This window comes from Channa argus, chromosome 20, assembly GCF_033026475.1.
Source record: "Channa argus isolate prfri chromosome 20, Channa argus male v1.0, whole genome shotgun sequence".
Classification (NCBI taxonomy): Eukaryota; Metazoa; Chordata; class Actinopteri; order Anabantiformes; family Channidae; genus Channa; species Channa argus.
The window spans coordinates 15,875,810-15,900,125 of NC_090216.1; the positions used below are offsets into that span (position 1 = coordinate 15,875,810).

Genomic DNA, 24,316 nt, shown 5'->3' on the forward strand with positions numbered 1-24,316 from the left:
GGCCGAAAAATAAACTACTGTCAGTTTAGCTTGGACAACAGGAGTCCAGGGAAAAAGATTCTGATCTAATTTCTGTTGGTTTGATGATGACTCACCCAGTGAACTGCTGAGATCTGAGGATGTGACATCATTAAAATGAATGGGGCAGGGATAAAGGCAGTCACAGTTTGCAAAGCTTATTTAGAAAAAAGAAAAAAGTTATCATCCAAAATGTTTTTGTAAGCACTGACCAAATTTTATGGTTTACATGAAACTATCACATTTATTATATAGTTCTTCTCTGCACTAGGACACTGTTTAAATGTTTCTACAGTCACTTCCAGTTTACATTTTGAATTTGATTATCATCTTACGGCTTTTGTCAGATTCTGACAAAGATTCTGATCAGATTCTGCTGCTATAATGTTGCTGCAGTGTGTACAGTGTTATCCCAACCAATAGAAATTATGTTCAAAACTATGTAAAGTAGAATGAATTTTAGATACTTTACAGTGGCTTGTCCTAATCACAAAAGAGACACTATTTTCCTGAGCGGCTGGACCAGTGAACAAACACCGTGTTCAGGTAGTGCTCATGGGAGTTGTAGTCCCATGAGTGTCGCATTGCAATTACAGTACCACAATTAAAAACTGTAATCCCAATATTCTAATCCGTTCATCCATGAGTCCAAGTGGATGTTTGTGCCACATTTGAAGACATTAACTCCTTGAGGGGTATTATAAGATATTGTGTTCGAATGGGATGAATAACGCATAGAAAACCACAGCTGTCAGAGACACTGCAAGAATTGTCAATGTGTAATATTTTCTCGTGTAAACTATCGTCATTAACAGTGCAAATTTCCAGCTAGCGTCCAGCCTGTATGAAATGTCCTCAGCTGTCTTTACTCTACTGACTCTGTCAAGTTCAACTATTAGTTGACCTTTAACCTCTGTGCCACATGATCCTTAAAGCCAAAGCTCTAATTCAACCTCGAACTCTCTTCCTTCATTGGCCTGTTTTTTGTGTTTTTTTCTTTCATTTTTGTACATTTATTTGGCTCTACACTTTGTGAAAGCGTCACCTGCATGACCTCACAGCCCTGTTGAACCCCAGAAAATCTGCAGTTAGTTTCAAAATGGAAAAAAGTTAAGACCAGGATGAGAGGGAAAGAAAGAGAAAACAAAGCAGCTTGAACTCACCTACTCTGTGTCAGGCTCAAGTTACATGAGTGTTAAGGGGCAACTAATTCTGCTGCTCGTCATCACAGGAAGTAATCCTGAAAACGTGACTAGCTAATAAACACACTGGAGTGTTTGGCACAGTAATGAGTGTGTAATCTAATATGCTGGGTTTTTTTCTTTTTCCAGTGACTAATTGTAACTTTTGCACTTGAGCTGAGGAAATCCATCATCCAATAAGGCTCACCCCCAAAGGGTTGCTCAACCTCAGAGCATGATGGAGATGTTTCTATCTTTTAATAGCACAGAGAGGAGACGGGGAATCCTACTGATCATCGCTACTCTTGCCAGTGATCTCTTAGGTTACAACACAAGATCCCATCAACTAACCGCTGACATGCAAATATCAGGCAGCATCAACCTCAGCCAGCCACTTGAGCTTCTTACAAGACTATAAAAGATATTTTACAAGGACTTGAGCAATAAAACTTTTCGAGTTGGATGCCTGACTTGTAATCGGCCCCGTACAGCTGTGGGCAGCGCTTTAGACATTAATGAGAATATGATTGATCACATGGAGGGTAATTGAAATTGATTAATCATTTGAGAGTTGGAACTTAATCTCTCCAGTGTTCAGGAGTTATAGAGGTTATGAGCAGACAGCAGTGAGAGTCTGCATTATCATGCGTGCCATAGGCAGCCCAACAGGCCAACAGAGCAGGCCGCGATCAATACTAGCAGAGACAGACCTGAGAGACTCGGCCCTGACAGCTGATTTCTATCCCCTACAGAATTAAAAAGTAGCCCGAGCTGAGGTATTTGTTGACATCCTTGAATTGTACCTACAGGCGGACGCTTAATTTGATGGATGCTCGGTCTGGACAGCGCCGTAGCTGATGTTTAACAGTAAAGTTGCATAATCTGTTGTCGGCTGAAGATTTGAGTGATAAACATTCACAGGCAGATTTGTATGCACACTCACCACATCTGGCTGATCGGGCTCAGACTACACACTCTGACAGGAAGTGGATTAAAGCACTGTTTGCTCCGATGAGGACAAGCCCACAGAGAATATCTATAATCTGCACATCCACGGATCTAATGGAAAACGTGGCAGCCACCTCTAGTTGCTGAGAGATCTGAATGAAGCAACCAGCTGTTGTAGAGACACAGCCGGAGAATGACAGCCCGCTAAATGCCTGACTTTATTAACACAGAAAGAAATGTAGCAGGGCAATTAGTCGTGAGCTCATGACACAAAGTGAAAGCACACTTGGATCATATTTTACCTGTGTGCTAGCTGTAATAACAGGTGGTCATGTTAAACATCCTCTTGGATTGTTTGAGCATCCATTTGCGTTTCAGAGTTGCTGTGTGCTCTCAGTCCCAGCCCCCTGGCACATGACTGCATCATGGCTAAAATAAACCATCTGAAAGCTCTGAGGCTTATAGCCCTTCTGTCGCTCACATATTAGGTGGGCAGAGGAAGCTTGACTTTTAAAGATAATTCCTTTCCAATTTGGCTGCAGCAAAAAGAACTCTTACCTAAATGAAAAATATTTTGAACGCGAATGAGATCGTGAGAGATCAACTGAAATAGGGAGAGGTTATGCAATCTTAAAGTGTGATGATGATGGTTATATACATAACAATGTTTTACAATGTTGCTTCTCATTCACCCATTAACACAGACACACAAACATTGTGGGCGACTGTGGCGCAGGAAGGTAGAGCGGTTGTCCACCAATCTCACAGTTGTTGGTTCAATCCCCGGCTCCTCCGGTCACATGTCGAAGTGTCCTTGAGCAAGACACTGAACCCCGACTTAGTTGCACCCGGTGAGTGTTGGCCAGCTACATAGCAGCTCCCCCATCGGTGTATGAATGTGTGTGTGATTGTGAGTGTGAATGGGTGAATAAGAAGCAGTGCAAAGTGCTTTGAATGCCAATAGGTAGAAAAGTGCTATATAAGTGCAGACCATTTACCATTTACACACGCATTCTCTTGACCTCGTCTTTGAAGACCTTCACATAAAAAAAATGGTGAAATTCAGTGGTCTTCGTCCCCAAATACACATCTGAGTGGCCACTCAATGTGGGTGGAGTTTGTCTAAGGGAAATGAGAAGGTTCCTGTCAAAAGTCAACACCTGCATTCTCACACTTCAAAGATGAGGTCAAGAGAATGTGTGTGTGTGTGGGTGTGTGTTTTATAACTATTTTAATTTTCTCCATAAACAAAAAAAATTAATATAATTTTTTTTTAAATCAATAGCATATAAAAATGTTGTGATTTATATGTAGGTCTTTTCAGTCTACATTGAAAAAAGTTTTAACATGATTTTATTTTGTAATAAACGAGTGACCTATGCTCAGGAGTTAATGATGAGATATTAACAATGGTTTTGGGGACTTTTTGGTGTCTGACACCATTGTATAATTAAATGCGAACATCAAGGCTGTTCTTCAGAAACAAACATAACAGGAGGGTTAATAATCCCTAAAAACTGGGAGTTGAAGCACATTCATCCTGCTGTTTATACCAAGTTAGTACCTGTGGAAAGTTAGTCCCAGGTATGGAAACTAAAACTAACTGAAAAAGTTACAACCATAAAAACACTGGTCAACATTTCTTTGTCTTTAACTAAACAATGAAAAAAATGCTAATGACCTTGGACACTGTTCTGCCCTGAGTTTTTTCAGCTGCAGATGCCCAAAAAGTGGCCCCAGGCAATCTGATCTGCACCTAAATCACCCTTCTGGAGGCATAATTAAAGAAATCTACCTGGGAAAATGTGGTTTCTCTAAACCCCTACCCCAAGTTCCTGTTTACATCACAGTTTAGAAATCAGTTTTCCATAGAAAGACGACTGTAACCTGGTTTCTTAAGTCCATGTAAATGCACGGATTGTCACCTTATAATCATACATACAAAAGGAAAGGAGATGCTTTGGGTGGATGGATGGATGGGTCAACAAATCAGATGATTTTCCCACAGGAGTCCTGTCTGAAATCACATTCTGTTTCTTGTTTAAGTCACTTGATGAACATCATGTGACAAATCAGTCACAGAACACAAGCAAAAACATGACATTTTAACTAAAGCTAACCTTGTTTTAGTAACAATTCCTAACCCAACTTAACCCTGATGTTTTCTGTCAATAACCCGAACAAAGCTGCTATGTTTGCACAGCAGTAATCCAGCTTTTTATAGCGTTTTATAGACTGTTTATAGTGAAACATAGTGTTATGCAAGCAGGAATTTTGGTGCCTTTCAGCAAAAGGGATGTCAACAGCCAACTGCTTCCCTATGTGGGGGCACTATTTCAACAAATGGTCCTGTTGGTTGTGTGAAAAAATAGGGTCAAACAACCTATAAGGGCATTAATGTTGGAGGACTTTTCGAATTAGTATAGTGTGATTTTGGAAGTGCAATTTCACTTTGATTGTGATGTTGCAATATTCCCATGTTCACACATGGGTGGGTTCATGTTGTCATTGTTTAAAAACCTTGATTTAAAAATGTGACTCACTGCTCATTTGCAGTATTTTTATTTTTTTTTTTACAATGAACCATGACCTACACACTGCAATAGGACAAAGTTAAGAGCTAATCTTGTTTTAATAAACAGTGAAATTCTTACACTTTAGATCCAAGTTGTTATATAGTGGAATTATCCTGCTAATGTCTATGAATGTGTGGGGGCAACTGCCATTAACGAAGCATCGAATCAAATCACAAACAAACAGTGTGTTTTGATTGTCTTCCACTCATACACTTTTGGATAACTGCGACGGTGCCCATGTGTCTCAAATCATCTCTGCCACTTCCTCTAATAAGTCACAGTGACACTTTGTCATTTCCCGACAGCATGTTCCTCAAAAAAAAGGATTTCCTCCCCCCATCACACAAGTCTGAGTTTTAATATTATTTCTTTTGCTGTGTTTTGCCCAAAAGTCAGTCTCCTCACTCAGAATGCAAGATTTAATAGTGTAGCTGTAAAGAAACCATAAAATGCTGCGTCAGAAAAATTATTAATATATATTTTTTTCCTATATTTTTTCATTTTGAAAGTAAAGTAAAAAGGACCATATAGCTCATTCATCCACTCGGCTCAGTAAAGTATGCTGACACAGAAATGGATCAAATATGTCACATGATGCCCAGCAACAGGGGATGTTGAAAGCTCCCATTCCTTCAAGTGGAAAACAGCCAAACTTCACACAGGCAGGGATTCAAACCAGGGACCATCTAGCTGTGAGGCAGCAGCACTAAAGTATTTTTGGTTAAAATTCTGTTAAAATAATACATTAGAAAAATTACAACAAAATAATAAGATAAAACATATAAGAGTTTTTTTCAGTAATGTTCCTCAGGACAACTGAGAAAACATTAGCTGGAATTAGCTTGATAGCATATTCTTGCTTACTTTATTTTTGTATTTTTGCATTTTTTATTTATTTTTTTAACATCCCTACAAAACGTAGAAACCAAATGACAAAACCAGAACAAATAACCTTTTTATTCAGCCAATGAAAAACAAGGACAACATTCATCAGTTTAAATAACATCCACTCAATTTAAATTTTAAAATATGATATAATATATATATATACAAACCCGATTTCAAAAGAGTTGGCCCACTGTACAAAACTATATTTATATAAATAGTTCAGAATATATATATATATATATATATATATATATATATATATATATATATATATATATATATATATATATATATATATATATATATATATATAACTCAATTCCAAGGTATATAACAATCAAAGAGAATTGAGTCTCTCAGTGGTTGGTAAAAACACAGCTATTAACTATAAGGTGCATTACTCATTGCACAAAATTATTTTACCCTAAACCCTAAAGCAAAGCTGTTACTACATTACCTTTATAAGTGTTTTTTTTTTTTTTTAGTTTAATCCAGTTGTGAGTCAAATAAATTGTGGGTCTTGAGCTGCTATGGCAGAGACATTTGCACTGACTGTTGAGCGTATGCATGAATACATCAAAGATTTTGAGGCTAGGCCTTGTGACTCTGTTTTTCTCACAACTTTTCACATTTTCAAGTTTCATCCACTGCTACTGAAAATGTATGGAGGTTGAGGCAAACAGAAAGAAAGACCAGAAAGCAGGAATCCAGCTGTGAAGACATAAGGTGAAGTAACTTTTTGAACTTACAATATTCTTTTTTTGCATTTCCAACATTCTTTCCATTACTTGTTTTTCACGTGTTTTTCATTTGACTGCATACATTTATCGACTGAATTTTTCAACCAGAGTGGGTGTTCAGGTTGACTAGCATAAAATACACAACGTACAGTAGAAGGAGGTTAGTTTGGGGTCAGTTTCTGTGACACCTCCAAATAGCACAAATAAATATTTGCTGGGTCATGGATTGTTAACCAAAAACAACAGTGTGCTCCATGGAGGCTGTCACTGAAGGACTGTCTTGTCTCCGAGGTTCACAGACAGTCTGATTCAGGCTGACAGCTCTCTGTAGATTGTGGTTTGAGGAAAAAGCGTGTAGCAACAAGGTGAATCATAAATGTGACAAGGCCCTTTAAGGATAAGTAAATGATGAAATAGTGATATTCTCTTTCTCCCAGCCTGTCTGTGAAGACTGTGCTGTAGCTGGGCGAGCAGAACTGATATGAGGAAATTCTCCTCTTGATAGAAATGTGAAGGGCGACTTCAAAGAGATGTCACCTAATTTAAACTGCATGTCAGCAACAGATGAAAAACAAAGGCTGTATAGTTTATGTTTTAAAGATTTCCGACAGCTTTGCACCTGTCAAAATTAATGAAACCAGCTTCTATAAGGGTTTATTTCCGCCCTATAGTTTTGACTTAGGAGCAGAATGCTGACCCCACAAAGATGTTTAATGAAGGTGTTGTGTGTTTTCAGGATCATTGCCTCTTTTCCCCAAAAAATTGTATTTTTTAAATTTCTGTAACATCATCATGTGACCACTCAGTTTAGACCAAAGTTTTTATTCAAGACCCATTAAATCCGAGACTTCTTGCCAAAGACCAAACCTGAGTTATTTTAATATGGGAGAGTAAAGTGACCTGGTAGCTGTTTAGGTTTGACTGACAGGACAGGCACATTTAGCCAATGCTAAATAAAGTTGAGCACCAAAATAGTAAAAGTAAATGTAAAAAATCCAAAAAGCTAATAAATAATATTTGTATCTTATGTTTAGTTTAGCAGAAACAGGAGACACAAAAACACAGAGCAAATGAGATTTGAGAGGTCAAGAAGTCCCAGGCTTGTACCATGGACCTTCCCAAACCTGTGAACAATGTTCAATCAAACAAAACACATTAAGATTCATAATTTAAACCAAAAATACACAACACATCTGTTTTGGAAGGCTAATGAAGTGTATATACTGTACACATATATCTCCTGAACCATTTGTAATAACTCTCACCATAATTAGCTTTTGGCAATATTTAATTTAGTATTCCATACCTGTCCATGATTCGCTGAGGGGAATACTGGCAAAAACTAGTTTTATAAAAAGGAAGATGAAGATCATGTGCATGTCTAGTATTATGAAAATTAATTAGGTTCATATAAATCATTAAAAGAAGATGGGGAAGCATGTGGTAAACACAGATCAACACAGATATATAAAAATGATTTGTTATCGAATGAAAGATTTTTGAGCTTTCTCAAAAGTGGAGCGGACGGCTCTTTGGAGTTTGAAGAAGTGGCTTATCTTACAAATCTCTTTTGCAGTACTTGAAGCTCATGAAGATTAGTGGGGTATGTGGTTCCCCAAACAATATTACCAAGTACTGATAAATCATAGAGAAAAAGGTTGTTAATAAACATGACATGTTGATAGAACGACAGTTTGCTGATGATTCCCATAAACGGAACGGTTTTAACACTAACCATGTCTGTTTAGTGCCTAAACCTAACCCTGATGTCTGACTGTCAGTCATCCTTTTTGTGCAATTGGAAGAGAATGTATCACCATTTTGGTGCACAATTAGTTCCGTGGGCGAATGAAAGTGTAGGGACAAACAACCTATAAGGGCATAAAAGTTGCAAGACATTCCAAGACAGCATTATTGAAGTCTACTTTATCAATTTCCAAATCAATACAAAGTCAAGTTTATATTTAATTGTACATGCATCATTACTCGGATTGTGATTTTGGAATATTCCCAGGTTCACACATCGGTGAGTTCATGTAGTCATTGTTTATTGACTTTGATTTTTAAAATATGACTCAACGTTCCTTTTGCAAGTATTTTCCTTTAGCTTTCGCCGATCTCACAAAGGGACGATCTGGCCCTCAGTTACACTTCCTGCCTTTGGACTTGTACTTTGTAGACTTTTTCTCCACTTCCTGTCCCCTGTACCACTCATCAACGCTCGTAATCGTTTACACCTGTTCCCCTCACTGTTTAAAATAATGCAGTTCCCCACAGTTCCCTGTCACATCCTTGCCAAAATTCCTGGAGAGAACACACAGCCTTGTGAGGTTTTTCCCCATTGTTTTGTTTCCCCTAGACAACCATTTAGCCTTGTGTCTGTTCCGTCTTGTGTGTGCGCACGTCTGTTTAATGATTTGCTCCTGTTTTCACTTGTACCCGGTTAGTGCTCACTTTTTGACTTTTTTGAGTTTGTTACCTTTTTCCGTACGTATACTTCTTTATATTTATTGCCTGGTTTACCTGACGTGTTTTGGATTCCTGACTCTTGTTTTTTAAACCTGTTACCTGTCCCTGATCTGAGGTTTCATTTGGTTTTAGTGCTTTAAGTTTGATATTCTTGTTCGATGTTTTGTTGCCTGCCGTGTGTTTGTTTTGTAAAAATTTCCTGGTCCCAGGAGCGAATTTAAGTTGGTCTTAGTTTTTCCATCAATAAACCTGTTAATTCATTTACTCCTTCTCACCGTTTCTTCAGTTGGGTCCATCTGCGTACGAATCCTGACACACAATGAACCCTGACCTACTCACTGCAGCAGGAAAAAGCTGACGAATGGGCCTCGAGTCTTGAATATGTTTTTAATAACCAGTTTCTAAGTTAAATGACACTTCACACTTTAGAGCCAAGTTGTAATACACTGGAATTATCAAAGCCTTGAATCATATCACAAACAAAAACTGTTGTTTTTTCTTCCGCTCATACATTTTTTGGACAACCCTCCAATGGTGCCCATGTTTCTCAAATCATCTGTCACTTCTGATAACTCACAGTGACACTGTCAACAAGCAATCCCATGTGACACAGTGACACACAGGGAGCAACAACTTGTGTGGGTGCAAAAGTTGGAGGACTACTCAATCGGTTCTCTTTTTTTTTTTTCTTGTCAACAACTCCACTAAACTGCACTACATTCTAAAAACTCATGTTTATGCTCAGGAAAAAAAAATTACACAACAGTTTGCGTCAAGCTTTTTGAGTAACGGCAATGTCTGGTGACATTAAGAGGAAGCAACAAACTGCAGGACATAGACAGAATTAGAATTTTTGCTACACATAAATGCATTTACCATTCACTTAATTACTTTCATTTTAATCAGTAATTAAGTTAACTACTCATAAATATTAAGTTCCTCCAAATAGGTTTTGCAAAGATTAACACACTTTGCCTCCCTGGATGAGCGAACTTAAAATCCTGCTCTTAAGATTGAACAGAATTAAGTCAAAGTCCATTTTAGAAAGTTACCAAAACCTTTATGCAGAATTTGAGTTTACATGACACACAAAAATAATTACCAGCAATATTATGGCAACACAACACATGAACATAGATTTTCAAATTAAAAAGTGTATTTAAACTAGTAAATTAGTATTTTTTATCTTCAAAGTACACATTTAATTAAGTGGTGGTAAACTGTCACCCAAATTACTTTTTTGAGTGTATCTACAATTCAACGCGATTGGGGCTTCAGGGAGTATCATTAATTTTATAGGTATTATGTCATAAATATAATTATTGGAGTAATCAACATTTTGATTTGATCGCTAAGTCAGGAAATTAGGTCTCTACCACATTTGGTTTTCATTTCTTTCGTTATTCAGTGGCAGACTTAGGCTGTCTGGGGGGCTGGGGCAAAAAAATAAAAAAATAAAATAAAATCTAAAGGCACATTAAAGATATATTTTATATTGAAGCTATATTTAATGTGCCAGAAAAAACAAACATACATGTCGGGTGAAAATGGCCGCACCAACTCATCACGTTGAGGTTGTGTTTTCTCTACTGTGGTGGAACCTTTAGTTGCAATTCATCTAGTTATTTACTGCGAAAGCACCTCAGATAATACATTTAGAACATTTGCAGTGCTGTGGAGGGAACTTTCAGGGTGCTTCATTGCATTGGCGCTGTGCTGTGGGGGCAACGTTGAAGAAACTATATTACATTTATTTGCTGTGGAAGCATCTTAGAAGAACCTATCATGTTGCTGCACTTAAGAGGGCACCTCGCAGTAACAGTTTATCCCTATTTCCACATGGGGCGATGGGGGGGTTGCCCCTCCTGGCCCCCTCATCTGAGTCTGCCTATGCAGCTGTGGATAAAATTTAATAGACACAAATGTTCAGCCGACCCCCTAGTATAAAATCTTTTAGGTCAAAGACAGTTTGCCTTCTAGCACAATAGTCTTGTAACACCAAAGCATTAAATAAATATTTTTACTTTTAACATAAATCGTAGTAACATTTTTTTTTTTTTTAAAACACTCCAGTTTCTCCAGTTTGGGGGGACAGGAACAGTGTTGCTAAACATTGCTGGTGCAGTGTCATTGAAGTGGGTCAAATGTGTTCTGCTGATTTCTGAATGTGGGGTTTGTGTCTGAGAAACATATGACGTACGAACTCGAACTCAGCAGCTTCTCAGTGTATGTGTCCATTTGATCAGAGGTGAGCCTCTTTTTTTTTTTTTGGTCGTCACCATTTCATGTAATGTCAGTCATAGCCAGGGCTGGAACAGGCACAATACAGAAAAAGGATGATGACTCTCGAGCATGGTAACTGTCTCCCAGCTAATTCACAGTACATGTACTCTAATCCAAACAACCACAAGCATCCAGCCAGTAACAAATCCCCTCCCTCTCACACACTTGCAAACACATCCTGTTTGTTTTTAACGCTGTATGTCTCATCAGTGTTGCATTATATGCATAAAAGTCCACATTAGCACATGAATAGGCATCAAAACAGGGGAATTAGAGCCCCTGCCATGCTTTCAACATGTCCTCTTCTTTCTATCTCTTCTATCCATGAATTCAAGGCCCTCCCAAAGCTCCCCCTGCTCTCTGTCTTTGTGAGATGTAGGGATGAAAGCGATCAGGATGAAGGGGAAAAAGTAAAAGCTATTTCTGTCAGAGTAGATGAGGGCAAGCCTCGATGAGGAGAGCGTGCGTCACAGGTGTTTGTGCTCCTGTGACATGGCTGTGCAAGATTTTACTACATTTTGTTCTTATTCTCAACAGTATTGCCTCAGCCACGCAGCGCTCAGTGGAACGAGGAGGGGGAGGAGAAAAAAAAAATCATAAGGGAGAGCTACAGAGCAAAGAATAGAGGAGCTGGGGAGTCGAGGGAGGAGGGTAAATGAGAACATAAATCATGTGAATGGGACACATGAGTCAGTAAGCAGAATTATGATCTGCAATCTTACCATCAGCAACTTAGCACGGTCACTGGAGGTGCTACTAGACAGGAGTAGGGGGTGTATTATCAAAGTCTGGATTTCTTAATAATAACAGAACAAGCTAAGTTGAACTTGTGTACAGATGGTCTGAGAGGTTTGTACAACCCTGAATTTATTGTACAGTGGACCCCAACTGAAGTTGTGCAGGCCCACTGTTTCCTGTACGGTGTGGGGATGTTACCAATATTACAGGTACACTTGCTTTTGGTTGAGTCTCCAAATAAAGTGGTTCAGGAAATCTGTTTTAAAGCAGCCTTACGATGATTGCAATCAGGCGAGATACACAAAAGTGATTAAAACAGGATTGGTTGAAGTATTTGGCGATTAGACTTCATAGAGGCTACGTTTTTCTGTATGGTGGTTGTCAGGTTATAAAGATAACAAGAATGTCCCTCAACAGAGTTTTTGACACGGGTGGCAATGATGAAGGTTGAAGAGGTTGAAGGTGTGAATGGAGTTGATGTAGACTGAGCTGGAGTCTGATAAGCTTGGGAAGGATTCAGGATTCCTGACGTGATAAAAATCTGGCAGTGAACGGTGTCGTTGTTGGGCAGCTTTGACCCGATGCTGAAATGACAGCTATTAGCACAGAGAGAACCCGATTTAAAGTTTGATGTCTATGGGATGACCGTCTCACGGAGGCTGTGGCAGAAGCTGATTGGTTAGCAGAACTGAAATGCTCTCAGCCTGCTGATTGAATTTGGGAGAGATGCAGATGGAATACGAGAGAGGATGATTGCCCAAAGTGTCATTGAGCTTTTGCTGAGATTTATTTCTTTCCCCGTGAGACTTAACTAAGACCAGCCATCACTTTACTAGTAATGCATTACTGTAATAACATCACATTACAGCAGTGCAAAAAGTTACAATTACAAAACGTGCTCTCTCCAAAACCAATTCATTATAAAGTTGCCTTTCTTGTCTCATCACAGCAAAGATTGATTTGAAATACAACATTTAATATCTCACGTCACTATTAGCAGCGCCATCAGTAGTAAGCTGACAGGAAGATGGAAATGATTACATTCAGCAGCTGGAACCATTGCCATTAGTTTGATTTTGTCAGGACCATAGGTGATAAGAGCATTATTTTAACATATAAATAGTGTGTGGGTAGTGATAAGATTATTTCCAATGCAAAAAAAAAACACAGCCTTACATGTGTAGAAACACTGATTAAGGCAGCAGAGATCTTAACCCTTCTGAAAGTTAATATAATGAGTTATTTTAAACATATGTAATAGGTAAAGTAACATTCATTTCCAACAAAGTAATGAGTAACAAGTAATGGATCACATTTTTTGTTTTGTTTTTTGTAACAAGCCCAACTCTATTTGCAAGCGCTTGCTTGTTGACAAACCCACAAAGAGCTGACCAGCCTTTCAGTTTCTCTCAGCTCTACAGTGTTTTATGGTTATGTTCACTCCCACCTCCCCCATTACCACGGCTTCAAGCAGCGGCAGCAGGCAACTCGAATAAACTCCCTATAGAGATTGTGAAGGTGCGTCCCAGTGTGTTAACTGATGGGGGATGCAGCGCCATCTTGTGAAGGCCTGAATATTACAGATATTACGTCACGTGAAAGGTAAAGTCAGTCTGTCTGCTGGCTGTGTAACCATGGAGCTTGTGGCTAACACAAATTAGCCTTCAAGTGTTTCAGTTGGGCACACAAAGATGGCTTTGTTGGACCACAGGGACTTTTTCTTTTATCATGACCTTCACTAATCTTTACAACGTATTAGAAATTTACTCAAATTAATTAAAACTTTGACCCGTAAAAGAGAAAGGGAAGGAAAGATCAGTAAAAATAGAGAGCAGGGTAAGGCCCCATGAGCGTGTGTGTGTGTGTGTGAGTAAGGGTAATTCAGTCAGCCATGTCTGACCCTTAGCAACTGTCCCCACCACAGACATGTTCCCTCCCTGTCAGCCAGTGTAATCCTCAGCCGGTGGGAAGAGTAGGATACCAGGCTCGTCTCGCTTGTCGCGGCGTCATAACTTTTTGACCTGGAACTTTTTGATTGACCTCAAGGGGGAATCGGGATTAATGTGGGGGGATAACAAGTGCTGCTAGGATAAGGCAGCTACGTGTATGTTTATTTGTGTATGTGGTGTGTGTGTGTGTGTGTGTGTGTGTGTGTGTTGGGGCATGATCTGGGTGTTAAGGTAATCCTGCTGGACTCTGTATTTAAATCCTGGGTGGACACACTTTTGGCCCAGCATAGACTGACAGTCAGAAAGAGATGATTGGGGCCGTGCGGAAATATTAAGTCAGAAGTTATGTAAGAGATACATGGACACACACACACACACACACACACACACACACACCGTCCCACTATCACTATCTCTCGCCTTTTTTTTACCTCCCTCCTTCTCTCACACTCCTACATGTACAGAGTATGCAGCACCTGAAGTGCTGAGAGAGGTTAATATATTATGACCGATCGCCATTCCAACCTACACATAAACTTCAAATAGACTCGGGATGTGCAGCATGTGAAGTCTCCAATAAACACAGTCCAATGGACATGAGAAGCTATAGAAACACATGCAGATTGTCTACAGATAGAATTTTTAAATGAAATAAAATGATATTCGCTGACGACTAATTTTTCATGATGAAGAAGAGACTAAAACTAAAAAGTATATTATAAAAAAATAGATATATTATAAACAAATATAAAATGTAAACATTTGCTGATATTAACATAAGCTAAGATGAGCCACAAATTATTTTCAAATAAACAAATTGTTTTCTCTCAAAAGTGCACGGATTTAGAACAGGCTCTGTGGATCAAACACGGAGATGATTGTACTTCATCATCTCTCCCACAGCCACATGTAGCCTTTATGTGTAAAACACCACCAGGTTCATATGCCCATAACATTTTATTAACTTCATAATCTAAATGTTTTCACGCTTTTTGTTTTTGTTCTGTGGTCAGACAATGATCCATCTGCAGCCCTTAGTTTTGGCTCCACTCCAACCATTATGTTCTCATTTACATATTTTCTCTGTCTGTCAAATGTGTGTTTGTGGGGAGGGGTGGCCTAGTGATGCTCTGAGCCTCTTACACAAGTCCATTAGCGTGCACAAACGCCTACGGATTATGTGTCGTCACGCCAAACAGCAACCGTCAGGGCTGCTGGAATGTAGACTGGGTTTCCTAGTATAAGGAGGCTTAACGTAAGAAAGGAAATGAGAAGGGAAGTCAGGTGGCTGAAAGGTCAAAGATACGACAGTGGCCCTGAGTAAAAAGCAGCTTCATGTACACACAGCACAGCTGCGCATCACAAACTAGTATGTAATCTTCTGTTGAGCTGACCGTTGTACAGTCTTTTAGATCTTTGGTTCTTCAATCACTGGTTTCAGAGATAATGAATTTAGCAAAGAAAAGTCCCTTGTGAGTGTGAGCTGATAGGAGACTGATTGCAGCTTTTGTCCTGCAGCTCTTTACAGTGCTTGATGTGTGCTTTCGTATTCAGCGGCAGCTCCTCTTTCTCCACTCTGTGTTTGACCAAGGTGACACGAGCCTTGATGTGATTTTCTGTTTGGACTATAGTACGTGAGATGTGGGGCCGGTTGGTTTGCTCAGCTGACCAGCGCGGATGCAGATCTGTGGTTAAAGAGCAGCTCGGGACAGAGGCAGAGGAACTGTAACAGCAGGTGGAATTTAGCCCCAAACTCTTTGTCAGAAGATACAGTAAAATCTGTGCTGCCATTTGTGTGATGTACTGTGTTCACCTTTGAGTGCTACAGTCATTCTGTCATCAGGTGAGAACCTGCTCAAGAAATACTTCACGTCGTGTCAGAAAAATGTTTCATCTCCACTGGCTCCCCTTTTTTCTTTCAAACTCTAACTTGAGTCTCCTTCCTCTTTTTCTTCTAACACATCTTTTCTTTCATGATTGTTCTCAAAGAGATACCAGAAACCAGAGGAAACCAGAGTACCCGGAGAAAAACCCCACGCAAGCACAGGTAGAACATGCAAACTCCACACAGAAACGCCACAGACACTTGGGGACGCAAACCCCAACCTTGTAGCTGTGATACAGCTAACCACCATGCAGCTTTAGGGCAGGTCATAATCTTGAGGCTCTGTATCGTAGATAAGCTATAGTACAGTGAGCAGTAGTAGGACTTAAAGTCCTGAACAAATCAGTGTCTTGAGGTTTTAGAATTGGCACACAGGGCCCCATAGCTGCTGACTTTGACCTAGGGATGATGAGATTTTATAGCTTGGTATGTCTCATATACATATGTACTATACCAAGAGAAATTTTTGGTTGTGTTTAAAGTATGACATTCATCTGTGCAGTGAATCTAAATGTAACCTGCAACTCACTAACACAGTATAACCAAATATGCTGTAGTATCTTGATATTACTACTGCTGCCAGTAAATGTCATGGGTTACAGACAGATTCAAGTTTATTGGAAAAGATAAAAACCACATGTTGGAACCTGGACGGTGCGGTGCAATGGAAGCCCCGCTCAGTCTGCTTTGCCCCGTTTTCTAAGTGCTGCTATGCAAACAGAATGTTTGTCGGGGGCGCGGCTGGTTGCCGATGCCAGGAGGGGGGAAATCAGGATGCTGCAGCAGTCTGCCGGCTCCTGGAGGAGAAGGCAAGTCCATCTCATCTCTTAATTATTGTCGGCCCTGAGACCCAGCCGGCTAATAACTGCCCCACGACTGTAGCGGGCTGGAGACTCCACAGAGCACAAGCAGATGGAGGGAGAGACAGAACATCTCTGCTTCACAGCCAGTCAGAACAGACAGGGCTTAACTAGGCCTCTCTTGACCATCTGGAGAAATGTAATTTACACAAACACAATCGCATGCACACACTTTATTTTCTGTAATAACACGGGCCATGCTCCACCCTGTTGCCAGTCACAGCTGATTTGTAAGAACATTTGTCATCATCATCACCTCCAAACGCTGCCATTGGAGACGCCCTTGTCATAGAGCCAGCAAGCAGAGAACAAGCAGTACATACTATGGTGCTGCATGCTTGACAAAACAAGTACCAGTATTAGTATTCGGACTATATCTGTAGTCCATCCACACTGTAAATAGCAGTGCATTACTGTAAACACTCCCAGCTTTGAGCTGGTCAGTCCACGTCATTGCTTTAACACTTTCCTTTCTGGGAACTTATGCACTGATGAGGATCAATGGCAGATATGTGCCAGTGTTAGCACAGACACTAACGCAACTAATTGCCCTGACTTTCCAAAATGTTCCTCTGTCTCTGCTGTGGACACACACAGACACACACACACAGTCACGAGCTGACCTCAATACTCCCCCTTTGGGCCTGTGGATCCAAAGGCACAGATTTTACTTCAAGGTACTCTTGATCAAAGTCTAGCCAGCACATCACAGTCTACATAGGGTGGGTTTATAGTTGACCGGTGCCCCGTTTCTCCCTGGAGTCTTTGGCAAGATTGATACAAAAGAAACACACATGTGAGGAGAGTCTGCAGGTGAGAGAGGAATTCTGCACAGAGTGGTGTGAAATGCTGCAAGGCCCCTGCAATCCTGCTCTAAACGTTTTCATCTCTGTGAAGCAAACACTATTCAGAATATTTACTAGTATCACAATTTTTCCTCAATCTAAAGGTTTAAAAAGGTTAAAGGTTTGAGGAAGTCTGTGACTCCTTCATTTTGTTGTTTCAAAGTCAATACACTAAAGTGGTTTATGTTGACTTGTCAACATGCACTTAAGAAACCTGATTACTGGAAATCCACATGTACAGCAGGAGAGTAACTTGATTTATTTTCTTCTCTATCTCTGACTTATTTTGGAAGCCTATAGCTCACAGATTTTAACTGTCGAGTGACTGAAAATGCTGCTTTCTAACTCTTATTTTAGTGTGTGTGTTTGTGTCGCAGCAGAGTGACAGCACAGGGGGTAAGAAAGGAAAAAAGAAGGGGGGACACAAGCAGCTGAATGTTAAAAAAATCCATGGGGGAAAGTGACTTATTTGTACTTCTACGAGAGACTTTATGTTTGAAATGTTCTGTCAGACTTTCGGCTTTCCAGTATCAGTCTCATCTTCTGAGGAATTCACTCTTTGCTATCATAGCCGATCTGTCTGTCAGCTCCACCTGACCATGGTCAGCGGTCTGCCCACTAACCTGTCATGGGTGGATACAAAGGGAGCTGCAGGTGAGCTTGAGCTATACTGTAATATAGTTTTGACCTCAGTGGAAACAGCTGTCACTGATCTACACGTGGATGGTATTATTTTCCAATTCAGAGAGAACAAGGAGCAGAATCACAGCTTCTATTTCTTGGATTTGTGGATGTGATTTATGCGGCTTTTCATATCCTGATAGAAGTATGAAACCACGCTGCCAGCTGCCGTGCGGTAGTATACAAGTAGCCGGTATCTCTCAGTTTATGTTGCACTGAGCAGCTGCTGCAGGCTGGACAGAACAGAAGCATCACTGGAGACAGAAACTCGATTGCAGTTCACCTCAACCCACCTCACACACAAAACAATGGTCCGTTAAAACAACAGCGGCTCAGAGTTAATGCAGATAAGTCCCATTAACCTTTGGAGGCTCACACTCTCTATCTCTGCCTTGCTTGCTGTATCCCTGGGTCCATACTGTCCTTCACAGTTATTCCATCTCTCTCATGAATGTTTGATGGTGCTGCCAGCTGCTCTCTAAGTCTGAGGGCGGCACGTGTTCTCGCTCACAAACACAAGCCCCACGTGGTTTTTGCCCTCAGTGGACTTTGAAAAACAATGGAGTGCATGTGTTTGCATGAAGGTAAAAACAGGACTTTAATGATGAAGGCTTTGTTAAGGCAGAACAGCATGAGGATAGAGGTGACAGTGCTATTTTGGATGTATAGCTCAGTCATTGTTTTGTGGCCAAGAGGCATCAAAAAACAAAACAAAAGCAAAAAAAACAGCCCCTCAGTCATTTAAAAAAATCTTTCACAAATGAAGTGTGGGCAACTTTCCCTCCCACACAAGTAGCCCTGACTATGTTTTTGTGCACAGACACTTGATTTTCTACCATCTTCTTCTTCTATTGTTTGAGGGTTGTTTTTTTTACACTGGAACATCCTTGATCGTAAATTCCTGAGCGGCTTGTTTGCCACGGCAGGTCGAGTTGGAGGGGGGATTGTTGACGTACACAAACATTTCTAATGTGCGTCAGGAAGCTCGGCTATGTTAAAAAATAAATAATAATAAAAAAAATGTCCATGTTTTTCTAATTTGCACAGACTCACGCAGACTCAGCGAGAGCTTTCACCTAGGCGGACACCCTGTGGATTCCCTGGGAGAGCCATATGTCTCCTCTGCGTCGTCACAGCAACAATATCAGGATCATGGTGCACTTCTCCCTTATCATGCAAATGAAGCAGTGATTCAGGCCACCTGTCGAGCCGCAGACAGACGGGAGAGGCTGACCAGCTGCCTAATGGGTCCACACTAATAGGTCAGTCTTTGAGTAACAACTGAGCCATACGTGCTTCTATTTTTCCCATTCGAAAGAGTTAATTCACGTAGCATTTTTTTTTTAATTCATGTAGCATCTTTGTTTCTATAGAAACAATGATATTGCATATTAAAAAAAGCTTTTCTAAATAGTCTAATTAGCAACCTTGCAGACCTTTCTACAACCCTAATTTAAAAGAGGTTAGGACTATGTGTGAAGTGGGAATAAAAACAGACTGCAATCATCTGCAAATCTCATCAAGCCAGAGTTTTACCAATAGAAAATAAACAACAAATCAGATGTTGAAACTGAGACGTGACCATTTCATGGAAAATATTAGCTCATTTTGAATTGGATGACCGCAACACATCTCAAAAAAGTTGGAACAGGGTGATGTTTATCATTGTGTAGCATCCCCCGTTCTTTTAACAACTGTCTGTAAATGTTGGAAGTGAGGAGACCAAATGAAACAGGGGCAACAAAAGCGTGGAAAAGTAATAAGTGCAAATAAAACAACAAATGAAGGATATGACAACTAACAACAGGTCAGTAGTGAGTTGACATAAAAAGAGCATTTCAGAAAGGCCTCTCTAATGTTAAGATGGGCAGAGGTTCACTAATCTGTGACAAATCGCGTCTAATAACGGTGTAACAAAAAAATGAAAAAGAAAAATGTTCCTCAACGTGAAATTGCGTAGACTTTAAAGATCCCACCATCTACAGTATATAATATCTTCAAAAGATTCAGAGAATCAGGAGGCATCTCTGTGCACAAGCACTCAAAATTGGATCCATGTGATCTTTGGGCCCTTAGGCGAGACTGCATTAAAAACAGGGGTGGTTCTCTACTGGACATCACTGCATGTGGTCAGGATCACTTCCAGAAATCACTGTCTGTGAACACAGTTCACCGTGCAATCCACAAATGCAAGTTAAAGCTGTATCGTGCAAAGAAGAAGCCACATGTGAACACGATCCATAATTGCTACCGTGTTCTCTGGGCCAAAGCTCATTTAAAATGGTCTGAGGCAAAATGGAAAACTGTTCTGTGGTCAGATTAATAAAACATTTCAATTCTTTTTGGAAACCATGGACACCGTGTCCTGCAGACTTAAGAGGAGAGGGACCATTCAGCTTGTTATTAGTGGACAGTTGCAGACAAAAGCCTGCATCTCTGTCTCTCTGATGGTGTGTTGGTGCATTAGTGCCTGTGCTGTGGGCAGCCTACACATCTGGAAAGGCTCCATCAATGCTGAAAAGTACATAGAGGTTTTAGAGCAACATATGCTCCCATCCAGACAAAATCCCTCTTTCAGGGAAGAACTTGCAAGACAATGCTAAACCAAACTCTGCATCCATCACAACAACATGGCTTCCCAGGAGAAGAGTCCGGGTGCTGAACTGGCCTGTCTGCAGTCCAGACCTTTTACCAATAGAAAACATTTGGTGCATCATAAAATGAAAAATCCAGCAACAAAATCTGAGGACTGTTTAGCTGCTAGAATCCTGCATCAGACAAGAATGGGACAACATTCCTCTACCAAACTCCAGCAACTGGTCTCCTCACTTCCCAGACATTTACAGACAGTTGTTAAAAGAAGGGGGGAGGCTACACAATGGTAAACATCAACCCTCTTTCAACATTTTTAAAATTAAAATGAGCTAACATTTTCCATGAAATAGTTAAATGTCTTATTTTCAACATCTAATTTGTTTTTTTTGTTCTATTGTAAATAAAATATGGGTTGATGAGATTTGCAAATCATTGCATTCTGTTTTTATTTACGTTTCAGATATCATTTCTAACGTTTTGGGAATTGGGCTTTGTATCATGTGTTTCACATTTTAGGTGGGAATCAAACATAAAAACAGACTTCTGAACACTTGTCAATTCATTGTTAATATCCGTTTCAATTTAGATAATATCCTCCTTGAGGGCCAAACATTTTAGTTCATTTCAATTTATTTAAAATGATGCTGACACACGTTTGGAGAAGCTGATAAAAAAGTATTTTATTGGGTACATACATTCAAATCTGCACTTTGACAAGTCATTCATATGGGATATAAGCCAAAGAGAAGTGAACCATGGGTTGAACCCTGTGGAATTCCTGCTTAACCTTAAAATAAATCCTCAACTCACTGTTCATGCAAAGGCAGGAGTTTGGTGTATTAAGGCTTTTTTTTTTTTATCACTTTCTACAGATGCTCTTAGCAATATGCATTAAAATTAAAAATGGTTTTCTAAATATAAAAATGAATGAATTAAACATTGTCCTTAGTGTTTTGCTCATCATTTTCCTATCTTGTACTCTCACATTAAGCTGGTTTAGGTGTAGACATAAAATGCCCAAATAAGAATTGCATCAGACACTGACCAAAGATCTCTGATCCGTTTCAGTAGAGAAAACGTTTCTTTTCCTTTATGAAAGCAGGACAGAAGTAGAAGCCAGTCTGTGGAGCCAAATACAAAACTAATACAATGGTTACTTCTACAGAAATATTACTTTTAAAAGAAGTACCATGTCCAGACTGCCTTATATTTTATAGGTTTCAGATAAAGTATAGACTAACAAACTACTGTCTATTTAAATTTACTCAATTCTCTAATCAAACATCCTATTTGCTCACCCAGTCTCTTATGTAACCCATCCATCTCCTCATCATCTCCTCTTCTCTACCAGCACTGTCCAGACAGCATGCAGACAGAACTAGGTCATGGTGAACCTGAGGCCACTGTCTCCTGTTTCTATAACTCCAGAGTCCGGACCTTGAGGACTTGAATTGGATTCAAACTTTGGCTCGGACCACTATCTGTCACTGTCAGCAGAGCTGATCCTGACCAGCAGCCCTCCCTCTGAGCGTTTAACATAAATTATGGGTTTTGGACCCAGTCATGGGTCAATAACACACTTTTCCAACTCTAGTCAAGGGATCGCATTGGGGCTGGAAATGCTGATTTGAGTTCAGTGTGTTTATGTGGGTCATAGTTGTGCACATTACAGTATTTGCTCAGGGCTGTAGACATTATTAGTAAAGGATTAAAAGAGCTAAAACTTTCAGCAGTTTACTGCCTCTAAGTTGGTGCTGAAGATCATTTGTTTTACAGGTTGTAGTTTCTGTAACTGCACTTCTCTTCTAACACAAGAAAGTAATATTCCTCCATTGTCAGAACATAGTAGCCTACTGTAGTTCCTGTACCGTAATGCTACCACATGTGGTTTTTCCATTTTTATAATTTTGTTTTAATTTAATTACATTTTTTTGAAATATGCTTGAAAAAGTATCCAGAAAGGTGCTGTCAACACCATGTGACCGAGACTTAATGAACAGCGCTGGATATCTGTGCAGAGATACTAGTAGTCTTCTAAAGGGTCTTGAGTGATGCTCAAACGTTCACCAGTTTATGCTTCATTAGAAATTTATTGATTTCATACTCATGATAACATTAAGTTGCATATTGTGGCTGTAATTGAAAAAATGGGCAGAATTAGATATAAAGCACACATAAAAATGACATCTGTTTTTTTAGGTTTGACTACCTTGGGCAGAAGAACTCTGCAAGAAACTAAATAAACAATGAATTTTGACTTTATAAAGTTGTTACATGAAAACTAAACATGCAGCTAAATGATTTAATATAATAATCTGGTCCCTAATGGTTGCTGTTTGCTGATAGGTGCTGGACTGTGGCTTTATGAATGAATGCATGCTGCTGAAAACTGCATTGAGTATGGTTTTTGAAAGCACAAGCTTGGGTCTGATAAAACCAAAACAATGAGCAAAAATAGGCTGAAAACTCAAGGCACCTGCAAAATCAGGTTATCTTTTTCTGTAGGGCATAGTTATTTTATTAATGATCACTGTGAAAATAGTAATTACAGCAGCTTTAAATACATATTTACACTGTGGGACTGTCAACATAATCTGTGTAGATGTGTATAGAGAGTATAAAGTATGTATGTAAACAAGCTTGTATTTCAATTAAATTACAAGTGTTTTTGCTGCCACTTTGTCCTCGTATTAGTACAGTTGTAAAACTGTGATACAAGGAGAAGTAACCGATTTCATAGTCAAGGAAAAGTTGTTTTACTTTCTTTCATAGTAATAAAAGATACAAAAAGTTGATTAATTTAATCAAGCCACACCTCCAGCAAACAACATATCCAGTATGCAGTCATGTCTGTGAGGCTTACAGCCAGGTGCTCTGTAAACTGGACCCCTGGTGCTGATTCACATGAGGTGACTGGATGTCCAGACATTGTCCAGTCTGTTGAGTACTATAGGAAACACACACCTTATCTGAACATCACATGGTTTATGTCCTCTTACTGTATTTTAAGAAGTCCCATCCTATTGATGAGCTTCACAGTCGCTGTAGTCCCTCATTTCTTTACAGGCACACTGGCTCATGCTCAGCTCCCTCCATCCATACGAAATAACATTTTATTTACACTGCTTACACTGCAATACCGCCTCCCTTGTCAGAAAAAAAAGCGTCCACAGAAGATAGAGGCCTCTGTAGTTGGCATTTACAAGCCCAGAAGGTGGGCAAACAAAAGGTTAGGTGACACACACAGCAGATTTATCCGAAGGGTTGCATCGTGTTTTCTGTTGCTTTTGACCTTGAGACTGGAGTTGAAAATGGAAACAGGAGAAGCTGTTACTGTCTCGGCTGGAGCCATAAAGTCCACATTTGGGGGGGAACAAATCAGTCCCCAACAGTTTGGCTGGTACTCATTTTCTCGCTGGTCTCAACTTAATTTTCTTGTTTTCTGAGTCTGCGTGAAAAGCTGTCGAATGTCACTGCCACCCATCGTCTTGCTCAGGATAATAAAGCTTACACATCATTCAAACACTAATAATGCAGTATGCTGTCATAAGCAAGTGCAGCATATATGAAATCTACTAGTGTCTACTGTTGTTTTTCTCTGGGTGAATATGTGGATAATTAACTTTTCCAGGTAACTTAGCTGTGATAGCTAAAGTTAGT

At 39.7% G+C, this 24,316-nt stretch overlaps 1 long non-coding RNA gene across 1 annotated transcript in view; it reads left to right on the plus strand.

The window, feature by feature from the left end:
• LOC137105815 (uncharacterized) overlaps positions 1-23,266 on the plus strand; it is a 39,030-nt gene extending 15,764 nt beyond the window's left edge. Inside the window, exons 2-3 of the long non-coding RNA XR_010911865.1 lie at positions 19,109-19,323; positions 22,008-23,266. This is a non-coding gene — a long non-coding RNA (uncharacterized lncRNA). The remainder of the gene's footprint in view (positions 1-19,108; positions 19,324-22,007) is intronic.
• The last annotated feature ends 1,050 nt before the right edge of the window (positions 23,267-24,316 follow it).